Source organism: Sus scrofa, chromosome 15 (assembly GCF_054392235.1).
Source record: "Sus scrofa isolate SSC_HxYL_T2T_F1_AM1 chromosome 15, Sscrofa_HxYL_maternal_Yorkshire_Landrace_v2.0, whole genome shotgun sequence".
NCBI lineage: Eukaryota > Metazoa > Chordata > Mammalia > Artiodactyla > Suidae > Sus > Sus scrofa.
Genome location: NC_139397.1, coordinates 112,776,286 through 112,802,532, shown reverse-complemented (window position 1 = coordinate 112,802,532; position 26,247 = coordinate 112,776,286). Strand labels below are relative to the sequence as shown.

The following is a 26,247-nucleotide window of genomic DNA, read 5'->3' as shown; positions in this document are numbered from 1 at the left end:
CATTTCTATAACAATTTCATCAGAATTCATCACAAATAACTATGTTTTACCTATTCTTAATAATGCTTTATATTTGATGAACATTATATCTCTATTTTTTATCAGGTATTTTAGACTTCTTCCAATCAGCAAGTGTCTGTTGGCTAAACTGATCATATATCCCAGTTTGCGTGGGTGTTTGCATAGTTTATGTTCAGGAATAATTTTAATGGGGCACCCTTTTATCTCAAAAGTGTCATGATTTGGACCATTCATTATATACTTGCCCCTAATAATAACTAATCTCTGAGAAAAGTTATTAAGCCCAAGCATGATTCTGATGGTCACATAAGTAAACTTCTGTTAACACTCACGACTCTGCAAGGTAAGTACTATTGATATTTTCATTCTACAAATAAGGATCCTTAGAGTTGGCTTAGGTATCTTGAGTAGATGGTATAGCTGACACACATTTTGCCTGTTAGTTAAGCCCAGGTGGTACAGCTTCAGGGATAATGTTCTTAACCAAATTCACAAATTACTGTTCCTTTTTCCCCAAAAAACATTTTATTGATGAGCATGTCTAAAGGCTAATATGAACAACAACAACAACAAGTTTATCACAATTCAAAAATATTCACATTTATTTGCAAACTGGTAACATTGCTTTTCGATAAAAAGTAAAATTCATAAATAAAACTATATTATTATATTATTAATACAGATTAAAAATTAGAAGCTAGGAAAAGCTAAATCTCTTGCCTTCAGTCAACAGGTGACCATGTAGATGAGCTGAAAGATGAACCCAGGACACGTAGCTTTAGAGCTTTCACATTGGCTCTGCCTTCATGTCCTGATATAAAAGAGAATCTTTAAAATGTTTGTTGCAACAATGAATAAATAATGATTTAATATATTTGGAAAGTTTTATAGTTTATCTCCAAAAATATTAAAAATATTACAGAAGGCCAAAACTTAAATGTATGGCCATAATTTGGGAATGATTTCTGTAAAATAAATTCCAAACTGTGTTAATGCTTAATGCACTGTGATGATGTCTTTAAGACTTTGATACGAAGTTTTGCTACAAAAAAGGAAAGTTTGGAACTGCTAATGTATTATTTGAAGTTTTGGTTACAGAATAAAAGAGGGTTAAAGATATAAGTTGTAATGTCACACACACACACAGAAAAATAGTGAAAAGATTTTTATCTCTAATAAGTATTAATTTGGTTTATAGATGGCATAAACCGAATTAGAAGATTAACTTGGAGAATAATTTGAGATCCATGCAATTTAGTTTAGATATATACTATTTGAAGGACCTAGTTTGTGCAGTCCCTGAAGAAATTAGGGTCTTTGGTAAATTGCAATGCCCTCTTACCCAGGTAAGGAAGCTACCCCGACCCAGGGGAGGCTGAATTCAGGTGTACCCACTTCCTGCTGGGAGACAGGATGCTCTGTTCCCATATAGCATACTGTCCAGGAAATTCAGACTGAGCAGTTGGGGCCTCTTTTGGATAACCTAGTCATTAGGCACCTTAAACATTGGTGGACCTAGTAAAGGAGAAGTTCTGGAAATATTACCTAAACATCTCTGAATGCTTCTATTTAATCAGACATTCAGACTCTTCCAGCTTAGTATATGTATGTGTGGTTTTTCTTATCAGGGTTACTGTGAATGATATGAAAGTGGAATAAACAAAATTGAGAAAAGCTTACAATTTTGCTATAAATTTCTCTACATTGAATGAAGCACAAATTAAGCCTGAGTTGATAAATTCATTGTTCTATTTTCCAGCTTCAAAATTGCTTTGTGAAATATGTGAGGAATAAATGTTACTGTAAGAAATCAATGTTTCTATGTGTTCATTGTCCTAGATATATTTAGGTAGGCATTTTATCATTATTTTAATAGAAAAGGAATATTTTAAAAATTATAGTGACAATAATTTATGAGTGTATTTAAGAACAAGTGCATATGCTACCAAAGATCAAAATAAGATTCAGAGAATTTATGTGAGAATTTTCCTTGACCAAAAAATTGCATCTGATTATTTTACTTGAACTGTAATACTTTTGACTCAAAATATGATCTAGGAAAAAGTATCAGATTTATTAGTAAGGAGAGAAAATTTTTAAAATATATAGAATTAAATATTCCTGTCAACAAAGTAAATTTCTTAAGACATGGCTAATATTTTTGTATGTACAAAAAAAGTTATAAATATTTTCTGCCAAACATACAGAATTTGTTTCTTCCACAAATTTAGTAACTTTCAGTTTCTATAAATGAAATCTGAACTAAATAAATAAAAGCAGAGATACTTAATAAGGTGGCATTTTTATTTGGTTCTTTGTTGCTGAAATAGTCTATGGTTGTTGGTGCAACTGCACACATATATCTCAGCATGATGGATAATAATTACCTAGTCTATCATCTAACTATTTTGGGAAATACTTGTGATGTTCTGAGATAAATTAGTGTGTCAATTTACAGTATCAATAAAGAGTATCAATATATATCAATATATGAAGTATATATATATATATCAATATATAAAGAGTAACAGTAACAGTGTCAATAAAGAGGCAGAATTTTGCTTTCTAAAAGCTCACAAAATGCACAAATATCTTTAAGCAGCAAAATACAATTTTGACAAGTTTTTATCATTATATCAGAACATTGTAAAATTCATGAATGACAGTTGTCAGAGCACTCTTTTGATACCTTGGAAGAATTAATTCCAGAATGATCAGTTTAACTGATTGTATAATTACTAACTGGAAATCAAAACAGTAACATGCATGTGCTTTTTGATACTGAGATTATGTTTTGCTCCTTCAGGATTCTACCATGTAAACCAATCGAAAGTAACAGTAATTTAACTGATATATCATCAAATTTACATCCTATTAAATTTTTTTGATTTGGATGTAAGATGTGAAAAGTTTCCTTGGCTACAGAAATCTATGTAACCATAATTTGTAACTAGCATTAGAAGTTTTAATGTTTTACAAAATAATAAATTGAAGAATGATCTACATTGGTAAACAAGGACCTTCAGTTTGAAGGCTAGAGAAGAAAAGCCAGCCAGTGGACTTATCGCATCTCCTCTTAATAATGATTTTTCTTTTAATACTTTAATTCTTGATTGTTTGATAGTTATAAATCAAAACAAATCCTTTTTTTTAAAAAAATGTGGGGAGTTCCTGTGTGGCTCAACAGGTTAAATGATCCAGTGCTGCTACCGAAGTGGCTTGGGTCACTCCTGTGGCATGGGTTTGATCCCTAGCCTGGGAATTTATGCATGCTCTGGATGTGGTCAAAATAATAAAAAATAAATACAAGTAAACAAATAATTAAAAAATGTAAAACCATCCATAGTGCTCAAAATAATACATTTAGATTATAAGAAACATTAAATAAGCAAGATAAAAATATATAGGAAAATCATATGGTCCAATCTTATAATATTTTAAATATCTCTTTATGGCCTTTTAAATATGCATTTTAAGACTTGGTTTATTGGACAGCTAATAACTCAGCTGATTACATCCTAGTAAAAATCTCTCCCCTGAATTACTCCCATAATATAGCACAAGCAACAGCAACAAATGTGACCAAAAAAAAAAAGAATTTCTTTGGACTAACTTTTCAGGTTCTTCCCCACTTACTCTTCACCTCCACGTCGTCACTTATCTCCTTGGTGCTCATTTCTTTTCTTTGTTCCCTTTTTAAAGTTTTTTTAAGTATAGTTGATTTACAATATTGTATTAGTTTCTGCTGTACCACAGTGATTCAGTTATACATGTACAAATATCTATTCTTTTTCAGATTGTTTTCCCATATGTTACCTATCACAGAACATTGAGTAGAGTTCCCTGTTGCTATATGGCAGATCCCCATTGACCATACATTCCATATACAATGGTGTGTTTGTGCTGATTCCAAACTCCTAATCTAGCCCTCCCACTCACCTTCTCCCTTTGGAAATCATATGTTTGTTTTTTCAAAGTCTGTGAATCTGTTTCTGTTTTTGTAAATAAGGTCTTTTGTATCATGTTTTTAGATTCCACATATAAGTGATATTGTATGATGTTTGTATTTCTCTGTCAGAGTTACTTCAGTTAATATGATAATCTCCAGGTCCATCCATATTGCGAATGGCTTTTCATTCTTTTTATGGCTGAATAATATGCCATTGTATATATATATACCGTATGCTCACTTCTATATTCCTAAGTTGGGTTGTGGATTTTTGGTTTGGGTTGAGTCTTTGGTTGGGTTGGCTTTTTTGTTTGGGTTTCAGTTTTGGTGATACGCTCAGATGATATGTCCCTTTACCCAATTCCCTTGAACTAAGATGCCCACTAAATAATAACCCATTGTGTGTGTATGTGCATGTGTGTGTGTTATAACACCATGGAGGACACCCATGTGCCAGAGCCAGGGGTCTGCTCTGAGTGGTTGGAGTGTGAGGATTCCAAGGAAGGCAAAAAATGTGCAGTTGGAATCCAAAAGATGTGTTATGTGGCTTTGGGAGTGTGCCGGGAGAAAGTGCAGGTCCTTTAGAAAGAAAAGGAGAGAGAGGATGGCTGGGATGTGCTAAATGTCAGGGGAAGCTCAGAGAATGGTGGTATCAGGCCCAAGGCAGTGTAACTGCAGCTGCTCTCCAGAGGAAGCCCTATCTCGCAGAATCTTGGGATATTGAGAGATCTGCAAGGGCCAGCAGGGAAGTCCTAGGATGAGAACACCAGTGTTCCAGAGACCACTCATCCATAAGGAATCTGGCGCACACCACCTATCACAAAGAACATAATCTTCATGAAAGCTTGGCCTGGATATAGATATACTATAGCTATAGATATAGATTCCTCATTTTCTTAATCCATTAATACATGGAAGGACATTTAGACTGTTTTCATATCTTGGTTATTAGGAATAATGTTGCATTGAACATGGGAGTACAGTTCTTTGAGATCTTGGTTTCAGCTAGATATTTGTTTGATTTTGTTTTATAGTCAGTGGTGGACTGAATATAATAAAAAATTAGAGAAATTAACTGAAATTTAGTTTTTTCTCTCTAAAGATGTGAAAGACTCAGGCTTAAATGGTCAACAGGAAAAAAAAAAAAAAAAAAAAAAAAGAAATCATCTTCTACTTTCATCCCTTCAGTAAAGTTTGTTTAATGACAGGACTCATTGTCTTATCTCATTGTCAAGGGTACAAAATTCAATACTATTTTTTATTCATCCTTATTTTCAAAAGCACTTTACACTGCTACTAATGGTTCAAGTGCACAATAAATACTTGTTAACATTTATAAACCTATGTTTGAAAATAAGCAAAGAGGTGAAATATAGTCCAATTAAATATTGTGTTGTTGAAAAGTATAAGCATTAGCCTTCAAAAATACCACTTTTTATGAAAAAATGCCTCCTTTTTCATTTATTTTTAAAAATGTTAACAAACTGTTTATTACTATACAATTCCCAGCCTTCATGTATGTATACAGCAAAGATGAAAGTCAAAAGATTATTAAAGTCAGTGACAGGATTTTTTCATTTGGTCTTGACAGTTCTCCAGAATCAATTACTGACGCAGTTTTTCCCCAAATTGGAGAACCTTTATTTCTTCAATGATTTGGGATATATGATGATTTTTAAATCAGTATTAGTGAAATATATTTAGCTTCTGCAAAGTAAAGAAAGAATGAAAAGTAGAAAACTCTATATATGTGTAACATATCTGTTTAAAAGTAAGACAAGCTTGTTGATGTATAGCTTACTTTTCTATCATCATCATATGCCCATTTTTCTAGAGTATTCTCCTAGAGTAATATACATTCTGTGATATAAAAATGAACACATTAATACTATTTTTATCATATCAAAAAGATTTTCATGCTAAAATTTCCCCCTTCTAGTCCTAATAAATTGATCATTAAGACTTTTCCTTAAAAAGTTAGCCATATAATTAAAAGCATAGGACTTTCCTTTTTTTTGGTAAATCTTAAAATTCTTCTTCTAAGAGTTTTATACTTAAGAAGGCCACATGGAATAATTAAGTTACTGTGTTGTGGAAAGAAGCATGAATGTTTTTATTCTCTTTGTTCAAAACTGAAATGCCTAAAATCACAGCACCTATGTTTTTATTATGCTAACTATTATTACAAATATATAAATAAATTAATTTACTAGATAATAAAATTATTGAAGACAGCTGAAAATCTTCACTAATATTTTGAGTTTGCTTAATGGTCTACAAATATGATTTTTTATTTTTTATACTACAGTTTGGTTTTGCTGTTGAAATAAACACTTGGCTTTTATATTAATGATGCTTTTATTTAATGGACTTCTTTACCTAATATTTCTTCCCCTTTTTATGCCTATAATAACAAATGTACTATTTGTTTCTCTAAAAATTAATATTTAAGGTATAGGTAACTTTACTATCACCAGATTTTTAAGCAAGAAACACTCAGGACTAACAAATCCATCTAGATTAAAATACTTAAAATGCTCAAGCTTTTTAAAAAATGTACAAACAGTGTAAAATTTTCAATCTGTATTAATTTAAAATGACTCTTTTCCTGTGGAATTTCCCAGAGCCGTCACACCTTACCATGTCAGAAATGCTTTACCCGTAACTTCCATTTACTTATGGCAACATAGATTTTTGGTAAACATATCAATAACAATGCTTTTCAGGGATCTGATTCTGTTTGCTTTAAGATTGTAATAAAAGGCCCACTAGAGTGCATTAGGGCTGTTTAATGTGTTTTGGAAAATGATATCCAAAGTACAGACCCCCATTAGCTTTCTGCAAAGTGATCTCAATGCCCCGATGCCCTGTGGTTACCCACAGGTAGAACCCTGGGGGAAGCATTTAGCTTGTTTTCCACCCACACTAACTCCCCACAAGATTCTTCCTTCAGGTCTGATCTATGGGAATGTTGGCCCAGACATTGTTCTTGTAGATTGGTGTTTCTGTTGGAACAAATTCGGTTTTTGACTAGCAGGAAACAGTGAAATCTTTTATTTTAAAAGTGGAAACTAGCTGGTTTCATCTTTTATTCTTTCCTCCTGGGGTTGGAGTCTGTAAGTCAACAATTATCTTTTATTTTTGTTGCCTAAAGAAATGTGTACTACTTTTCTGTTCTTGTGCATAACATTCCTACCAACATCAGAATGAATAGAATGGATATTTTCAAGCTAATGGCCAATTATTATTTCCCTAAAGCACCTTAAAAGATGATCATTTGGTCTTTTTAGGTTTGGGGCCATTTCCATAAATACTGTTTAAAGGTTCTCAAGAGATTTGATATATGTTAGGTGGGAGAAAAGATAAACCAAAGTATTTTTTTTAAGCCTCTATCTATTGCTTCTAAATAAAGGGTAGAATCAGTGGAAGTAAGAAAGTTCTGAACAGAAACCAAGATCTGACCTGGGAAACATTGTGATCTGCCACAGGGAAACTAATAAATTCTCTGGATTAAGAGGAGTGTCTGAAAGTTTAGACAAGGACATGACCTTTAAGTTTTCTTTCAATTCTAAGAGTCTACAATGTTCTGTATAAAACTTGAGCCTGAAGAGTGGTTGAGAATAAACTATGGCAGATGATCCTATTATGGACTCTTCAAGGAAGTGGAACCATCCATTTGTGAAGGTGATGGAATGTTAAAGAAAATATAAGATCAGCTGGCCACTAGTGGGTCATTCAAGGCTAGGGCCCATGCCTTTTATTTTTCTAGCAGACTGGTGTCATCATTAAACGTGTAAGAGAGCAAGCATGGGTATGATATGAGCCCAGGCTAGGAAAGAGGCCACTGCCACTTCTATAGCATTCTATCAGCTAAAGCAGATCACTAGGATGGCCAAGAGATGAAGAAAAGTTTGTTGGATAAAGCTCAAATTCACATTGAAAGGGTCTTTTACAGTAAAGGGTAAAAAATAAAAACAAATTTCTATTAAATCAATCCAACATCCATGTTAGAGAATATACTTTAATGGATCATTTGTTCACTTTATTTTCCATATTTCATTGATTCCTTTTGGATCTCAAGCCTAGAAAGGTTTTTTAAAAAAATTAAAAAAAAATTTTTCTTGACAATGTTCAAGACAGCAATTAAAGAGAATCTTTGGTAAATTTTTAGAGGTTTCATATTTCAGATAATGTTTTACCTATGTTCAAAGCATTTAAAAATATTTTTAAACATTTTGAAAATGTGTCCATTTTATTCTGTAATGTAGTATTTATGTTAAATCTGTCATCAATCTGAGGATTGTCCTTTTGTGGTTGACTTGCTCTTTCATTCTGCATTTGACTTTATTTATTGTTGCTAATGGTTTATATTTCTACTTCCATATCTAATTGTGAGGTTTGCGTGGTTTTTTTTCTTCCTTATTTATTTATTTATTCTGGACTCTCTGTAACCTATCAATCTGATAGTTTGTATCTTTCTTTAATTCTAGATCACAGCCAGTCATTATTTCTTCAAGTGTTTCTCCTCATGCATTGTTTTACCTTTCTTTTTTTTTTTTTTATTTTCCCATTGTACAGCAAGGGGGTCAGGTTATCCTTAGATGTATACATTGGTTTTACCTTTCTATCTGGAACTTATATAAGTATTAAACACTACTTTTGTCTTCCATAGCTATTACATTTTGTTTTATGTTTTGAGTTCTTTATGAGTGTTTTATTTCCTCTGATTCCTCTGTTTTAAATTATTTGTTTTATTGTGAGGCTTAGTTTTATTCATTTTTAAAATAGTGCTTTTATTCTTCAATGATTTCATGTTTTCCTCTTAATTTATATCACATGAAAATTATTACACAGTGTGCCAGGTTATAAGAATTTTGACCCCACTGGTGAATGAAGGAGGGTGACTTTCTCAGATTCAGATGAACTTTTGTGTTGCAGTCTGGGTTTATCATTCTGATTTTATGAAGCCTTCCCAGTGTAATCTGGGCACTGCTCTTTTCCCCAGACCACCTCCTATTGAGCTAATCTATCCCATTGGGATAGAAAAAGAAAATATCAGTATGAATAGAAAGGGAAATATAAGTATCAATAACAGCAAGCTGAACTGCACTTGTTAAAATATCTCTTAACCCAAGATGCATCCAAACTCCTCTAATGTTGTAATGCCTTCAGAGTCCATGATTTATACAGCTCCTTTCCTGGCGGCTGTGGGCCAGGTATCATTATACCACTGTGAGTTTGGGGTATGAGTGAGAGAGAAAGAGTCAGAGCTGGAAAGCTTCATGCCACCTCTCCTGTATTTATGGTGCCTTGTCATATGCCTCACTAGGCTGTCATTTACCCCCTGCCAAACACTAGGCTCTTGACACATTTTTGTCTTCTTGATGGTCTCCCATAGTTCTGTTATTATCATCATTGGCTGCCTGTGTGTTTTAGTTGTTATTTGCCTCTGGAGTCTATCACAGTCCCTCTCACTTCCATACTGCTTCCAAGGCTAACATTTGAGAGGAGCCAGCAGCTCTTTCTTTTATGACATTCTGTTTGGAGGCAACTTCTAAATAATTGCTATTGCCCCCCACCTTAAAATTTTCCTCTTTAGTTTTGGTGCTGCACTTCTTATAAGTGTCTCTTGTTTATGATAAAAATAACATTAATTGGCTTCTCCAACACTTACAAAAGAGCAGTCCCACAATGTGGTCCAGTTTCTCAAATTTAGATATTAAGAATTTACATCCCCAGGCCTGGAGTAGGGCACAGAGGTATGCAATTAAAAAAAATTATTCTGGGTAATTCTCATTTACTTAGTCCGCAGCCCAACTATCTTGTAAAATAATTGCTAAGGGCAATCTAAACTCAGTGAGTAAAAAGAGCAGAAGCCAAAGAATGTCTCTTGGGAACCCCTTAGCCACCTTCAAGGAAATAACCTAACTTGTTAGGAAATTGTATGCCCCTTAGGCAAAGATGACTAACAGTTTCCAGCATGCTACTTTACAAGGAATGTCTTAGATATATTTATTTCAGTAATCTGTTAAGTATACTACCAAGAACAATTCAAAAATAGGCTCATCTGGCCTTGAAGGATTTTTGTGTCATACAGGTAGTGTGTATTCAGGCTACCAGTCCACTTGAGGGCTGGTTAAATTTCTCAGTAGAGACATTTTTCTCCTTTACTCAGAGACAAGATTTAAGCATTTCCTTACTATCCATGTGTGTAGGGTTGACTTTCATAGAATTCTTGTTCACTGAGTGTGTCCTTTGAGGCCCATGGATCTATTCAGGTGTCTCTCGTCTGACTATCCTGGTAACATTCCCAAGGCTTTAACTCAGTTACCTAATATGACATTAGAATTGCAGTTTAAAGTTACATGAATCTGCAGAACATTCAAGACAGTGTGCATATTGTGATTTTTTTTTATATTTTGGGGGGTTTCTTTTTTAGAGGGGTTTTCTTATGAGGAAGTTTGTTTATTTATTTATTTATTTATTTATTTATTTTTGCTTTGCTCCTTTTTTGGTTTGTTTGTTTGCCAGCTACAGCATTCAGAAGTTCCTAGGTCAGCAATTGAATCTGAGCCACAGCAGAATCTTTAACTGCTAGGCCATCAGGAAACTCTGAATTTTAGAGTTTTGAGCTGTTCATTTTGAGCTATAAATTTTCTCTGCAGTTACTTCCCAGAAATCAGTTTCAGCCTTCTCAATGCCTACCTGAAAATCCCATAGGACTTTATAGATAACCTTATCTAATAATCTTTAGTAATTATAGTATAAAGCTTGTTTTTATATCTATATTGAACTAAGGGCAATCATTTCCTTTCACTCATTTATTCATTATACTATCCTAATAAAATAGCTGGTATACATTTGGTTCTCAGTAATGAGTGTTGAATAAGAATGAACCATTGAGATGAAACCATTTGAAAAGGCCCATCACCCTAGTGGCTATTGGCTGGAAGCAGTCCTGAGCTCCTAGCTGACTTGTGCATTTTTTGTCCTGCCACACACATTGTTCCATCCTTAAGGAATTTTACAGTATTCTAGCTCATTTTCCAAGGTCAGCAGGAGAGGTTCTCTAGTGGACACACACACACACACACACACACACACACTCACGAAGCTAAAACCATCACCTTTGCCATATAATGTAACCTAATCAAGGCAGTGTCATCCCTACATTTTTGTCATATTCTGTTGGTTAGGAGCAGGTTAGAAGAACCACCAACACTCAAAATACAGGAATTATACAAGATTGTCAATCACTGAAGTCAACTTGTGATGTTTGTGCCATACCTTCCGAGTAATGCAATAGGCTATTTCCCCTAACATGGAGAGAGGTGAGTACTGAATGTTGGTAGATTGAAAATAGATTTTCTATAATAAAAGTATTTTTATGGTATATTAGCTCTAAAGTCTATCACTCTCCCCCATTTAACAAGAAGTCCAGGGTCCATTTTTCTCAAACTCATAAGGAACATATTTTATTTCATTCCTTGAAGGAGAATAAGCTGGAGACATTTTCTAATATTTTGTTTACTGGAAAAATAAAAGTGAAAAAGTTAAGTTGTATTTACTAATTTAATTATTGAGAAAAATGAATAAGTTATTCTAGACTTAAATAATACCCATTTTCCCCCCTTTGGTCCACAAAATCCAGTCATCAGTAACACACAAAGTGTTATGTTTGGCAATGAAAAATAGTAGGACTTTGTGGCTTATCTAGATGTGTAATGACATATTTTCTAAATGAGATTTTTTTCCCCACATATTATCCATTTATAATTGGTGTCATCTTAATTTATTTCACCAAGCTAATTTTAGCACCACCTATCAGGCACCATACTCACTTGCTTTGATATTGTTCATTTTTAATTTTTTTTCTCTTTATCTTTTTATACCAGTGCTTTCTGTTCCCTAAGCACTTTCACAATTTCTGTCCCAGTGTAGCAATGTCATGCTTTAGCAATTCTCTAGAATAAGGTAGGGCACACCATGAGTTTCAGTGTTTGTATTAACTACTCTTTTTGGTTGGTATTTATTTCAATCTCAATACTCATGTGAGGTATAGAGGTTAGACAAAGAACAGAGAAAAAAAGCAGTAGCACTTTCCTTCAGGTAACAGCACATAGTGGAGATTCAAATAATTGAAATAGACACAATAAAGCAATTAAATTTTTATTTCTTTTTAAAATTTTACTTCTGGCACTCAAAAAATAATGGTTTCACATAAAGATGAGGTAGGATAGGGCATGGGATAAAGTAGTTTGAAAATGCTCGACAACAATTTAAAAAAAGGCCTAATTTTATTTTTATTTGACTTTCAAACCAAGAGACCAAATGTTGAAATCAAAACAAACCCTAAGGCTTGTACATGCCAGTATCTAATGTACTCAACAAAGGAGCAACCTTCAGTATTATAGTGAATAAATAGCTTCTTGCTTGATAGAGAAAATAAAGCAAAAACTTGTAACAAATTCTGTCCAAATTTGGATTACAAATTTTGATTTTATACAAAGGAAAACAGTAGCAACAACGAAACAAAATCTAAAACCAAAGCAACACACCAGTAGTGAAACTAAGTTACTTTTGTTTGTAAGGGTAAATCCTAATTATGTATGGATTTTGACTTTCAAGTGTATGAACTGGGAGAATATCTTTTAAACTTAACTGTTTATATGATATCACCTGAAACCATTTTCAGATAATATTTACTGACACAGCTGTCATCATTCCTCTTCTTTTTCCACAATGTTAATGAAAAGCCTTTTTCCACTGTTATTTTTCCCTATTAATGTTTATGTTCTCATAATATCAACCCTGAACTTTGAGGTCCATTATAGATTTGTATATATCCAAAAATGGTTTTCAGTATGAATTTTATACAGAATTTCCATTTCAGAATATGTATCCTTATTTTTGAAGACTCTATTTAGATGCACATCATCATTTTGATCTGTGAAATTTATAAAAATTTATTGAATTAAAGAATATGTGTTTTAAATTACTGGTTGGATAAGGTTAATTTTCCAAAGTTTAGGATATTAAATTAATGAAAAAATACAAAATGAGTGAAGTGCAACACTCTAAGTGTGGGGCAATCTATTTACAAAAAAAAAAAAAAATAGACAAGCAATGGAGTTGACAAGACCTAATTAACTTCTCAAATTTAATGTATGCAAAACTGAACTTATGATCTTCTTCTCTAAGTGTGATCTACCCCTAATGCTCCCAATCATAGAGAATGACATTTCCATTTTTCATGTGGCTCAGACTAGAAATCTGGGTGTCATCATTTACATCTCCCTCACTCACCCTGCCTGCATCCAACCTATCACCAGGTATGCTATTTTCTTTTACTCTGCATGTATGTCAAGTAGTCCTCTTTTCCGCCTTGTCACTGCTATCACATTAGTTCTAGCTGTCATCACATTTTATTTCTGCTACTTCACTAGCCTGACAATACCTCCTTCAACATCCTACTCTTATCTTCCTCAGAACTTCCTTATTATAGTAACCAGAGTAATTTCAAAAAATACAAATTGGATCACATTATTCTCAGTTTCAAAATCCCCCAATGGCTTTGTAATCACCTAAGGATGATATTAAGGATTTTGTAATGTATCTTTATTAAAATATAGTGAATTTACAATATTGTGTCAATGTCTGCTGCACAGCAAAATGACTCAGTCATACATATATACATAGCTATTTTTTACATTAATTTCCATCATGGTCTATCCCAAGAAATTGGATAGAGTTCCCCGTGCTATACAGTAGGACCTTGCTGGTCTATCCATTCTAAATGTCATAGTTGTCATCTACTAACCCCCAACTCCCTTCCCTAGCACTTCCTCCCACCTCCTGATTGGCAACCACACCTCTGTTCTCTACGTCTGTGAGTCTGTTTACATTTTGTAGCTAGGTTCATTTGTGCCATATTTTGGATTCTGCATATAAGTAACATCATGTGGTATCTGCCTTTCTGTGGTACATGTATACAGTGGAATTCTACTCAGCCATATCTGTATCTTAAACACAAATAACACATTTCTGCATGTTCTTGTCCCTGAATATTTCCCCAGCTTTTCTAAGCTACATTCTTTTTGCTCACTCTGCTTCCATCACATCATCACTACCACACTTACCTTACTATCACCATGTCGTCTCTTTTCCCAGCCTCTTCACATAGTATATTCTTACCCATCTTCTCATCAAATGTCTCACCAAATGCTATTATATTAAATTGCCTGTGATAGATTATTTCCTGTTATGACTTTGCATGTCACACTGTTCTAATTTCCATTTATAGCATTTTTACTCTAGTGTGTTTTTTTTATGTAATTCTTAGCTTATATTCATTATCTCCACCCAGATTTTAAGAAACATAAACCCAGAAAATGTATTTGTTCTGTGTTCTTTTCCCAGTATTTTGCACTGGGCTAATAGGCAAAGAAAATTATTGTTGAATAGATTAGTAGGGGGCTAAACATTAGTTATATGTTATAGAGATTTAATATTCAAATATTGTTGCAATTATCTAGTGTGGTATATTTTGGAGAAATAATAGAGCAACCATGGGAATTTAAAGCTGAAATAAATCTCGAAGTCTCCTTGGTCATCCTTTTATTACCAACCAAGTCTCAGAAGGAATAAGAGGTATGTTAGATGTCATGCCCTTAGTTAAATTCAAAGCAAGGACAAAAAATTAGGTTTTCCACTTCTGAGTCTAGCGTAGTTTGAGTATTATTACCATGACTATATTCATCTCTTTAACCCTTTTCTTGATAATGTGGGTATTATGCTTTTATCTATAGGCCTTTATAGTTAATCACTTATTTTTTGGAGCTCCTGTCATGGCTCAGTAGAAATGCATCTGACTAGCATCCATGAGGACACAGGTTTGATCCCTGGTCTTGCTCAGTGGGTTAAGGATCCGGTGTTGTCATGAACTATGGTATAGCTTGTAGATGTGGCTCAGATCTGGTGTTGCTGTGGCTGTGGCGTAGGCCAGTGACCAGCTCCAATTTGACCCCTAGCCTGGGAACCTCCATATGCCATGGGTAAGGCCCTAAAAAGAAGGGAAAAAAAAGTTAATCACTTATTTTTTATTTCAAAAATATCATTAAATGCTCATTTTTCTACATCTCTCACCAACCCTGTTTTCCCTACTTGTTCCTGTTATCCAAGGTTCTGTTTTTGTTCTCCCACGCTGCAACAATTCTAATGACCCCATATACTTCAAATCCTTCCTTCCACTGCTATAGACATCATATTTGAGCCAAAATTTAAATCCCAAGGTGATCTCTTCCTTGTCTTTCTGAACCAAATAACCATCTACTAGATATTTCTAGAAGTAGAAGCTGAAAGTAGTATAGTAGTTGGAAATCTCGTAACATCCTTAAGAAGATAAAAATCATCATCCACTCTGCAAAATAGTCTTCTCCAGTCCAAGGCAATGCACAGAATTTTCATTCTTCTGCTTGATAAAACCTGAAAAGCCAGAACCCTCTCATTCTCTGTCATTCCAACTCTCTGCCTCACCACAGTCAACTGTCAACTTAAGCAAACTCTATCACTTAAACATTTCCAGGCTCAGGAAAACATCATAATAAACTTTTAGCTTAAAAAGAAACCTAGACGTACCATGAAGTGAGACTCAAAGAAGAGTTTTTTTTTTTTTTGGCTGATCCTATGGCATGCATAAGTTCCCAGGCCAGAGATCAGAAACCTGCAAGCACTACAGCTGTGACTTGAGCCACAGCAGTGACAATGCGAGATGCCAGATCCTTAACTTGCTGAACCACCAGGGAACTCCCTCAAAGAGGAAATTTAACTCGCAGTTAAATTTGATGAAATGATGTAGTTGAGAGAAGCAAAGCAACAGAAGTAAGGCAATGACAGTAGGGCCAGATAAGGAGGAAGAGCCTGTTCTCTAAGTTTTTCTAAACATTAGCATAATTCTCTCTTACTTTGTACTCACACTTTGGAAATGAGAAACAACATTAGCTATAAACCGGACTGCAGATTTATATGAAACAATACCTTTTCTTCAAATTGAGGTTATGATAACATTTGGTTTTCTAAAATACACTTCTTTCTTTAAATAATAACAGAAAGGAAGATGATCAGGGCCAAAGCAAAAAAAAATAATAGAAAAAGGAATACCTTCAAAATTATTGAACTTCAAATAGAAATCTAAAGTCCTTCACTAAGGACTTAAGCAAGTTAATCTGTGTAATATATATATTACTGTCCTAGTTCAGTCATATTACAAAGTTTGAACCTTATTTCACTTTAATAGTATTAATTGACTTACAAGAAAAGCTGCAAACATCTTTCAGGAAAAGAAAATGAATTGTGGTTTCAGAAAATATTTACAGTATAACGTTGTTCCTGTTCAGTAAAAGACTACTGTGCTGCTTTGTCAAGATGTGAAACCAGATTCCTACTGTTGTTTTGTTAGCAGAGTCAAGCAATTGACAATGGGATCCGAAATAAAGTAGCCTTTCTCAATACTCTTTAATTTTCATATGTAGCCACAGAACTTAGCACAGTATGACTTTGAATCTAATTTGCTTCCTTTCTGATCCGTACATAAAATATATGGTTTCTAAATTGGTTTAATGGAAGCAATTATCAGAACAATATTCATTGGAAGTGCTGTGTGTTAGGAAAATCCATAAAAAAAGAAAACACATTTTCTAGATAGACATAGAATCATTTTAGCTCAAGAAGTAAGCAAATCAGCACTATGTGACTAAACGGCATTCTTATTAATCTACCTTGAATTCAATGTGTTCCATTAGAATCTAAACCCCTTGAGGATTTTTGGCATTTTGTTTTATTTAATATTAAACTTCCATTGCTACAAACAAGTAAGTATTTGCCTATTGTTTGAAATTCATGTACTCTAATTTTATTGTCGTTTTCTTTTAAACCACTGATACCTCTGTTAAAGAATTACAAATCTATAACAGTTATAGTTAGTACCTATACTATAGGGGAAATCATACACGAGAAGCTGGTAAACATTTAAGCTATGTCAAAAAGGACCCTTCTTTTCTATACATCAAATAACAATTTGGAAAAACAGAATTTGCTGTTGACCTAGGGATTTGAAAGGCATGAAGAGCCAACAGTCCACAGCATGTGGACCAGGGATATTTGAATAGCATGTACTGCACAGCCTCTATGTACAAAGAGTTTGTATTTCCCAGTAATTGTTGCATGCCTAAAATAAAGAAAACAGCTGACTCTTGAGTTTTCTATCCATTTCATCAACACTAGTTGTTTCCAGATACATGGAATATCTTCCCTGTCATTTTTTATGCCAAATTTATATTCCTATTTGTTCCCTTTTAAAGTTGAATCTCATACTCATAGTTTTAGAAAGTAAAGCAGTCATGCTAAATTTTTAATCTGGAAAGATAAAATATAGATCCTTATAGTGCTTATCAAGAGAAAGTATTAAATATAAATGTTTTTGTTGAGAAATGCAAGTCCTTCCTGGAATTGTTATTTTGTTTGAAATATGGAAAAATGGAATGGAATGTAACAGGACTGATAAAGTAAAACATCTTTAGAAAATAGGTAGAGGGATTCATATATGTAATCCTACTTGTTGATCAAACATTTGTGCAATATAGGAATATAATTCCAACCAATAGTTCTGAAAATTATAGCCATCACTACATTTTGTGTGAGGTCTCATAAAAACTCAAAATTCAGATTATTTCTTATAAGCCTACCTTGAATAAACCTAGAGGGAAAATAAAATATATTCTGTATCATATCGTTCCTGGCAACATATGGAAAGCTTCAGAAGTTCAAGAGAAAAATTACAAATATTTCAGGATAAAAGTTGATTAGAAATGTAAGAACCTAGAGGTAGTTTTCTAGAAGTATTGTAAAATTTAAAAGTACTTGTTAAAGTAATCGAGTATAAAAAGTTACTGATAAAAATGTAATACAAAATTGCCCCTGGATCTCTCCATTGGCTAAAAAATACACAGTTGAGGATGAAACTAACTCATTTCAAAACTGCAGTTTTTTTAACATGAAAATTTGAAAGTAGAAACTTTCCATTGCTTTTTGTAAAGTATCTAACAATGTGTTTTCCTTATTCCTTGCAAATGATCATGCTTAGAAACACTACCTATCTGCTGGCAAAGAGCAGACTTTTAAAGTTGTAGTCAGAAGTCACCCTGTAAACATGAACAAACATGAAATAATCAGTTTCTGAATATAATTCATGGAAAAGAGAATGCTATAAAGATTATTAAACAAAAATAGTTTTTATTAAATAAAAACTATAATTTTTCTTCTCCCATGTTTATATTCCCACATTCTCTATTAAACAATATTTAGATAGATAATCCCAACAGTCAGGCTCTGTTGGGATCCCAGGACCTACCACAGTCTAATAGCAAAGTATCTTTCATGCCATTAATTTTATTATATGCATCCATCTATATGGCCATTTTCTAGAAAGTACTCAACTTTTTCTGCTTCATTTCTTTCAATGAGATTCGAATCTGTTCAAATCTTTGCCTTTTTAATGATCAAAAATGTAAATTATCCCAAAATCTTCCCTGATTTTCTGACTGGAAGTAACTATCCATTTATATCAATATCTTTAAAACGTCCGTCTGGCTTGTATAGCACCTATTAGATTATATTTGTTAGTAGTAATTTGTATATTGTAGCATAACCTCCACGACTAGATTTCAGTTCCCTTAGGACAATTGTTTTCTTTTTCCCATTCACATTTAAAACGTTGCCTTGTACCTAGCAATCTTTTGAGTATGTGTTTCCCGAATATTCTGACCACATAAAATGGCAGTATCACATGACTTTGATTACATTCTAAAAATACACACCAAAAATATCAAGATGCTTTGATTAAAGTCCCTGATTGATTAATTATCGTTAGGAAAATTTATAAGTAACCTTATTATTTAATTGTCACCTTCAGTTAACACTTAAAACTCATGTCAAAGGATGGCATTCCAGAATTTGGGACTGATCATTAAGAAAGTCATTATAATTAACAGAGTATTTCTCATAAAATGTATTTTGACTATTGGGAGTATTTTGTATGTAATCAAACTAAATTATGATACTTAACATTTAATCAAAATCACCTCAAGAGCAAGTTATTTTGAACAATTTTTTTTGCTTTCTTAGTCAATTAATTACTATAAAATTGTTAGCATTATGAAGTATATTCTATCTTTAGTACTTTATTCTATATCAAACAATCTTTCATTTTGGGCAATGTGTTACATTGTCAACTACTCTTTTATTATTGAATAAATTATTATATAAATGTATTCAGTGATATATAAAATATAATTTCATCTTCTAGATGATAACACTAATTGTAATCATCTTCTGTAAGCCTTTTCCCAGTTTTGAAATGGTTTCTAGATATGTTTATATATCTAGAAACCAGGTGAATAAAGAAAAGTAATTCTTGGAGTTACCGTCATGGCACAGTGGTTAACGAATCTGACTAGGAACCATGAGGTTGCGGGTTCCATTCCTGTCCTTGCTCAGTGGGTTAACGATCCGGTGTTGCCGTGAACTGTGGTGTGGGTCGCAGACGCGGATCGGGTCCCACATTTCTGTGGCTCTGGTGTAGGCTGGCAGCTCAGCTCCGATTAGACCCCTAGCCTGGGAACCTCCATATGCTGTGGGAGCGGCCCTAGAAAAGGCAAAAAGACAAAAAAAAAAAAAAGTAATTCTTGACTAATACTTGGTCTTTTTATGTGTATATCATATATTTGTATTTATTTTATAATGTGATTTATATTAATAATGAAGTTTATCAAATCTCTGAAATATAAGTGTTAATTCATGATGCCCTCTAAATGAGTAAGTTTTCAAGGTCCATTACCTTAACAACAAAATTTTTAGTACAACTACATTTAAGATGATATCAATTTACATTTTACCTAGTTTCTCAGGTTATCTATCTGAATTTCTCAATAATGTAAACTTACAAAATGAAAAAGACATAAAATTCTAATTAGAATTATTTTTTAGGTTAATAAAATACAAAATAAAGCAGAAAATGAGAAATTAATAAACTAATTGGTAAACTTAATGCCAGAAATAGCGATTTACTTTAATATATATTTTATAATTATTGTATTTTAATAATCATATTAACAAATATATTTATAAAAGAGTATAAAAGCATGCAACACATGCACTCAGAGAAAAGTTAAAATGATAAAATATATTCAGACTCTTTTCAGTTAAAAGGTATAAATTTGGAGTTCCCTTGTGGCTCAGCAGGGATCTGATGTCACTGCAGTTATAATTGAGAGCAGAATTTTTCAAAGTGATAACACATGTGTCATAAACTACTAACATAATTAATTCTATTGCCTCTCTTACCTGAACACATATCTAGGCAATATAAACAGTTTTCTTGTCCTAATCTCATATTTAAAATTTTTATATTTTTACTAATAAATATATTGTCTAAATATCCATTTTAAAGGGTTTTTTTTTTTCTGGTAAATGGTCTTTATCAAATTAAGGATGTATCCATTGATTTCTAGTTTGCTAGTCTTTCTTTTTACTTATGAAAACATATTGTATTTTTCAACATACATTTTATGCATATATGGAGAGAATTTTTTTTATTGCATTGGTGTTTGAAATTAATTAAATTGATAGGAAGATTTAAAATTTTAATACCTTTTAAATAACCAAATTATACTTGTAATACTTTGCTATTTTTAACTTAACATTTTTCCTAATAGTGAATTTGCATAAGAATTTTCTAAGAGGTTACAGTTTTTCATTCCACAAGTTTTGATGCGCAAACTCTTTTTTATCATTTGGTCTAAATTGTCTGAACTGACTTTCATGGTATTTTTCTTTAACCTATACATTATTTAGAAGTATATTTTAAATTTTAAAAAATATAGTGATTTACAAGTTATCTGGTTTTTATTTTTTTCTAATTTATCCAAAGAATGTCAGTGGTTGAGACATATTTATGGTAGAATATATGAAGAATATTTGGAAAATCATCTCATATGCTTGAAAAGATTGAGTTTTCTGTAGCTGCTGAGAGATCTTTATATTAAATCAAATTGTTAACCACTTTTTCCAAATCTTGTCTACTTTTACATTATTTCTCGCCTATTTTCATTAACTTGCTGAGGAACATGTGTATTATTTCATATTTATCACTTCTTTTCTAGCAGATCTCCCAATGTTTGCTTCTTTTATTTTTGAAGGCCATATTTTTAAAGATGAATACTAATTTTGAATTTTTCTTTTCTTGTTGGTGAATTAAATTTTTTCTTATGAAATTTCCTCTTTATCATCAATGATGTTTTGTGTCTTGATATTTACTTTGACATCCATATATCTAGACCATTTTCTTTTGTTAATATTTTCAAATCATATCTTTTCTAAATTTTCTTTTTCATCCATTTGATATTCTTTAATTTTAGGTGAATACTTGTATGCAGAAGATAGTTGAATCGTTTTTTTTTTTTTTTTTGGCTTGTCTTTTTGTTTGTCTAATTTTTAATTCAGTCTAGTTATATTTGTGTCTTAATTGGGTGGCATAGTACAAATTTACTTAATGAAATTAATAGTACATAATTTTTGATCTACTGTATTAATCTGTGCTTTTATTGGTTTACTTGTACTATATTTCCCCCCCTGACTTTTGCTTTCCTTGGCATTATCTAGCTATTTCCCATTATGTCATTTTTTTTTCTGTTACTTTGAAATTTATATACAGTTTTATAACTTTTTAAATGTTACTCTAGATTACAGCATGCATCATTGACTTGTGAATAGCTAATATTAATGACACATTTACATTTCCTCAAACAGAAAAGGACTTTAGAACACTTTCACCCATTACTGAGCCTTTTAAGCATGTGTGCCCTTTTATTTCACGGTTGAAAATTTTTGTATATATTTCAAAATCACCAACACAGTATTTTTATTTTTTTACAGTCAATATATTTTTAAAGATTAATGCATCGAGTTTACCATTTTATACTGCACTTCCTTTTATTTTGAAGTTTTCTTGATTAAAAAGTATATTCAGCACAGATACAAAAACCAGTCTATGGTAACTAAAGTGGAAGGGGAAGACGGATAAAATAGAAGTTTGACATTAACAGATACACACTACTATATAAAAAATAGATAAACAACAGGGACCTGCAACATACCACAGGGAACTACATTAATTTGTAATAACCTACAAAGGAAAAAAATCTGAAAAAGAATATATATATCTATATATATATATATATATATATTCAACTATAATTTGAAAAAAAAGTCGCATTCAGGACAAGGGCATTAAACAGGAATTGGATTTACTTCCTGTCTGAAACAAAGGTTTTCAAGATAGGCCATCAGTCAATGAAGGATAGTGAGAGGTGGAAAATTCATGAGATAAATCCTACAGTACTCACAGTGTGCTATCTTGAAAGAATTTATAAAACATGGGGCAGAAACGAAGAACCCAAGCCAAAAAGTCTTAAGGGATGAAAGCTAAGGAGGTACTGAACTGAGAGAGCATTCTAGAGAGCTGCAGATTGCTGTTTTAGAATGTTCCATAGAGTACTGATTAAAACAAGTAAATAAGAAAAGTAATTAGGCTGGGGGAGAGCACCTAAAAGACCTAACGAGAGCAGTACTCAGGTTTTAAACAGGGTCAGGAATAGACTGTTTCCATTATTCTAGCTGGAAATCCTCAAAATTGGCAATGCAGAGTACTGAGAAAGTTTTTGTCCAATAATTAAGACTAATAAACTCTATACAAATACTGCCTCAGTTCAGAATGAAAACAATCTTAAGAGCAATGCTATATTTTCTTGTAACTAAAATGCATCCCAGGAGTTCCCCTCGTGGCACAGTGGTTAATGAATCTGACTAGGAACCATGAGCTTGTGGGTTTGATCCCTGGCCTCACTCAGCGGGTTAAAGATCCTGCATTGCCGTGAGCTGCGGTGTAGGTCTCAGATGCAGCTCAGATCCCATGTTGCTGTGGCCCTGGCATAGGCCAGCGGCTACAGCTCGGATTAGACCCCTAGCCTTGGAACCTCCATATGCTGGGGGTGCAGCCTTAGAAAAGACAAAAAAAAAAAAAAAAAAAATGCATCCCAGATCAAAGCCCCAGAACATATATAATGATACAAAAATACAGAGCACCCAGCAAAATTAAATTCACAATGTTTTGTCATCCAGTCAAAGACTATCCAGCATACAAAAAAAAACAAAAAACCCAGGAAACTACCAAAAAGAATGGGGAGAAAAATGAATTAAAACCAGTGAAAAACTGATGAAGAGGCTATAATGAGTAGAAGGGATATCAAAACATTAGAAAGAATTCTATTAGTTCAAAAATAAAATGTTTTAGAGATACATTGAAGACAAAAAGACATTTTGAGATGTGAAAAAATTTTCAAGATGTGGAAACTATAATGATGAGTTTAAAGATGCGGAAACCATGAAGGGGATTAATGATAGATTAAGCATTGAAGAAATAAAAAATTAGGGAATTTGAAAATATAGTGATAGAAAGCATACAAAATGAAGCTAAGAAAGAAAAATGACTCAAAAAATAAATAAAATATACAGAGAATCAGTAAGTTTTAGGACAACTTCAAGAGTTCTAATACATGTGTAACTGGAATCAATGAGGGAAAAAAAAAGAGGAACAGAAAAATATTTGAAGAAATCATGGCCCAGGGCATCAAATGAAAAGTCATTTTAATCGTTTTAAAATAATTTTATTTGTTATTTCAGGAAACATTAATGACATCAAAATAGGAAAGATTAGAACATACTCAAATACTCATGTGTAATTGTTAATATTTTCATTTTGGATTACACGTTAAGAGTACCATAATCATTTTAGTGCTCCGGGTTTTTATAAATCTATCAAACTTTCATGTTGGATCTTCAGATTTGAACATATGTTTTCCCAGAGTAAGTTCTCTTGCTTGTTTCCAAACTCAAAATACTTTTTTCCCCCTCAGATCCATATACTTATACCAAGAAGGAACAATTCACTTCCTTTTTCCTAGATTTGGTGAAGGGCATTAGGAGAAGGATTTATTGGTCCTTTAAAAAAAAATCAGAGAGACCTTTGGCACACATGTGTTATTATATATACAATAACCCCTCATTTTCTATGATTTTGCTTTCTGCAGTTTCAGTTACCCATGGTCAGTGGAAGTCCAAAATATTAAATGGAAAATTTCAGAAATAAACAATTCATAAATGTAGGTTACACACCCATTTCGAGTAGCATGATGAAATCTTTCATTAACCAGCTCTGTCCCATTCAGGATGTAAATCATGCCTTTGTCCAGTATATCCCATAGTTTCTTAGTAGCCCCCTTGATTTATCAGATTGACTCTCATAGTACCATAGTCCTATAGTCCTATGAGAGTCAAGTAACTCTTATTTTCCTTAATAATAGCCCCAAAGAACAAAAGTAGTGATGCTGGAAATTCTGATATGCCAAAGAGAAACCATAAAGTGCTTCCTTTAAATGAAACAGTGAACATTCCTGACTTAAGGAAAGAAAAAAAAAAATCATATGCTGAGGTGGCTAAGGTCTGTGGTAAGGGTAAATCTCATATTTGTGAAATTGTGAAGAAGGAAGAAGAAATTTGTGCTATTTTTTCTCTAATACCTCATACTGCAAAAGTTATGACCACACTGTGAAGAAGTGCATAGTTAAGATGGAAAAGGCATTAATCTTGTGCAATATGATATTTTGAGACTATACTTCTATAATTTTTATTGCAGTATATTGCTCTATTTTATAACTAGTTACTGTTACTAATCTTCTGTAGTGCTTAATTTATAAATTAAACTGTATCATATGTATGTATGTATAGGAAAAAAACACAGTATGTATAGGGTTTGGTACTATTTGAGGTTTCAAGCATCCACTGGGGGTCTTAGAACATATGCCCCTCAACTAAGAGAGGACTATATAGTTCTTTACATCACTGATTCCCAAATCTGTCTCACTAGTACATACCATTTGGATTTCTGTTAACTTGAATTCTTATCCTTACTCCAGCCCCAATAAATCAGTCAGAAGTATGAGGCAGGGGGGCAGGAATTTTCAGTTTAATAAGATTCCAGTTTAACTCTACTGATCTCCCAGTTTCAATACTATGTCCTAAGCTATCAAAGTATCATTCATTTTGAAAAATCAACCCATTATGTTGCAAAAGGGAAAGTTCAAGGCAAATTTCTAGCTACAACTCCATGATCACTGAAGGTACGGAGCAACTGATTGGACAATTTTTCAAAAAAGTCATCTAGAAATAACATTTTAACACTGTCACATAACTAGTAGTGAAACTCAGCAAAATTTATAAATTAGTTTGGTATATATCAAGTAGAATACATTATTTGTTTTTTTTTGTTTGTTTTTTTTTTGTTTGTTTTTTTTTTTTTTTTTTGTCTTTTTGCTATTTCTTGGGCCGCTCCTGCGGCATATGGAGGTTCCCAGGCTAGGGGTCTAATCGGAGCCGTGGCCGCCAGCCTACGCCAGAGCCACAGCAACTCGGGATCCGAGCCGCGTCTGCAACCTACACCACAGTTCACGGCAACACCGGATCGTTAACCCACTGAGCAAGGGCCGGGACTGAACCCGCAACCTCATGGTTCCTAGTCGGATTCGTTAACCACTGCGCCACGACGGGAACTCCAGAATACATTATTTGAATTGAAAATTGAGGAGTTCCCGTTGTGGCGCAGTGGTTAACGAATCTGACTAGGAACCATGAGGTTGCAGGTTTGATCCCTGGCCTCACTCAGTGGATTAAGGATCTGGTGTTGCTGTGAGCTGTGGTATAGGTTGCAGACGCAGTTCAGATCCCGTGTTGCTGTGGCTCTGGCATAGGCTGGCGGCCACGGCTCCGATTAGACCCCTAGCCTGGGAACCTCCATATGCCACAGGAGCGGCCCTAGAAAAGGCAAAAAAAAGACAAAAAAACAAAAATAAAAAATAAATAAATAAATTGGAAATTGAGTAAGTCTATCCTACAAATTACAATGATAGGTATTATTCTTAATACTGATAAAGAGGAATAATCCGTAAAAATGCTTGATATTATAGGTTTTATAGATTATTAATAATTTTATATAGCATTTTATTCCATTCATTAACAGTAAGAAAATCTATTCTGAAACAATATTAGTTCTCTAGCTCAGTCAACCATCTAAAAGAACTAGAGAAAAATATGTATTCATGTTGTATTAA

The 26,247-nt window shown here is 33.0% G+C and overlaps 1 long non-coding RNA gene across 4 annotated transcripts in view; it reads left to right on the top strand.

The window, feature by feature from the left end:
- The window catches only part of LOC110257012 (uncharacterized), a 209,415-nt gene that overhangs the window by 18,267 nt on the left and 164,901 nt on the right, over positions 1-26,247 (top strand). The window contains exon 3 of one of the 4 annotated variants that reach the window (XR_014830012.1): positions 11,167-11,301. The exons of the other annotated variants lie outside the window; for them this stretch is intronic. This is a non-coding gene — a long non-coding RNA (uncharacterized LOC110257012). The remainder of the gene's footprint in view (positions 1-11,166; positions 11,302-26,247) is intronic. 4 annotated transcript variants of the gene reach the window in all.